The following is a 1457-nucleotide window of genomic DNA, read 5'->3' on the forward strand; positions in this document are numbered from 1 at the left end:
CCTGATGCCTGTTCATCCAGCAATGCCATTTGTTTTTCCGACGACCAAGCGTACTGTTGGCAAAATATAGGAAAGTTATGGAACAGCACACACAATGAGGACAACGCCTAGCGCAATAGGCAACCCATCCTACTCCAGCTGCCTGGGTCAGGAGTGCAGCAGGCGAGGGGGTGGGGAGGAGAGCCCCCCCCCCCCTCCCCGCACACGCGCCAGGCGAGGGGTACTCACAAAAACAATTGTAACATTGTGCACTTATCAGATGGAATTTCATTGAGCCATTGAAATAGAATTTTACACATTGCACTCACCTGAAATAAACTTGGCCTATCGTAATCGAATATTTCACCACCCTCTTGCCTTTTCCTCTCCTCAAAAAAATCCAAATGTTCATCCTTGTGAAGGTCACACTGTAAAAAAACGGGCGTAATTTTATCTGTCCAGTAGAGGGTAAATTTAACCCCGTGGCTTTGAAAACTATGTTGCCAATCAATGGACTGGGAAATCTTTATTCTCCACCCGCTTGGTAAAGTTGTTTGCACAATAACTGTTAAAATTTACGTATGTATAGAGAAAATTACTTTTTGAACATTTTTTTGTAGTTTACATATCCACATGGCAATTTACATATCCACATGGTAAATTTACATCCCATATGTTGTCGAAAATTGCTGGGTGCTTTGGGAGACGCCAGTTACACATCCAAATGGTAATTTTAGGAAGCACTGGATTGGTGTTTTCATGCCATAGAATTCCTGACACGTGACAGCCTATCGAATGCAAGAGCGAGTCGTGGGTCTTAGATAGAAGTCCGTGTCGTCCATTTAGTCACCGTTGAAAGCAAAGACAATCTATAGATGTAAACAGACCTCGTTCCTTTGAGAAGACATCATCTATCGGCGCGTCCCCTCCCAGAGGTAGCCGATGGGTGAGGGGTAGCGTGCGCGCTCCCGAGCCCGGAGGTTACGGGTTCTACTCCCAGCAGGTCTAACATATATTTCTGTATATCAGCAGGCACCAGCCGCTCATAGAAGTTGAGAGGGGCACGCGAACAGGTTGGGACCCTGCATATCGTCATTTTCTTCTTACTAACTGATCTTTTACGCTTGCCCGTGCAAATTTACCATGTGGATTGGGATATGCGGTCTTACCTATCCACAATTAAAATTACCACTTGGATGCGCAAACGTCTAGAATTAAATGGAAGATTACCATGTGGATACGCAAAACATTTTCCCCTATCCATGTGCATGGAAATGTCCCATGCTATGGATAGCGAAATTAGTGAGCAATTGGACATGAAAATTTACCCATTGCGGTTGGGGAAAGGGGCGTTTACTCATCCACCTGCGCAATTTTGCCCTAAAAATTTCTTACAGTGCATCTCTTCTTTTCATCTTGCTACTCAGGTCATGCAGAGTTTGCAGGGGTCCTGGTCTCGGCAGTCTGGGGTCAGCTCC

The 1457-nt window shown here is 45.4% G+C and overlaps 1 protein-coding gene and 1 long non-coding RNA gene across 2 annotated transcripts in view; both read right to left on the bottom strand.

Annotated features, from left to right (window-relative positions):
* The window catches only part of LOC113212277 (uncharacterized), a 34852-nt gene that overhangs the window by 28112 nt on the left and 5283 nt on the right, over positions 1–1457 (bottom strand). The gene's annotated exons all lie outside the window — the stretch shown is intronic.
* LOC127749121 (uncharacterized) lies at positions 1–1457 on the bottom strand. The gene is made up of 3 exons (XR_008010976.1): positions 1375–1457; positions 309–407; positions 1–53 (listed from the first exon to the last, which is right to left on the bottom strand). It is a non-coding gene; the product is annotated as an uncharacterized LOC127749121 (long non-coding RNA).

Source organism: Frankliniella occidentalis, unplaced genomic scaffold, assembly GCF_000697945.3.
Source record: "Frankliniella occidentalis isolate FOCC.00 unplaced genomic scaffold, Focc_3.1 Scaffold33, whole genome shotgun sequence".
NCBI lineage: Eukaryota > Metazoa > Arthropoda > Insecta > Thysanoptera > Thripidae > Frankliniella > Frankliniella occidentalis.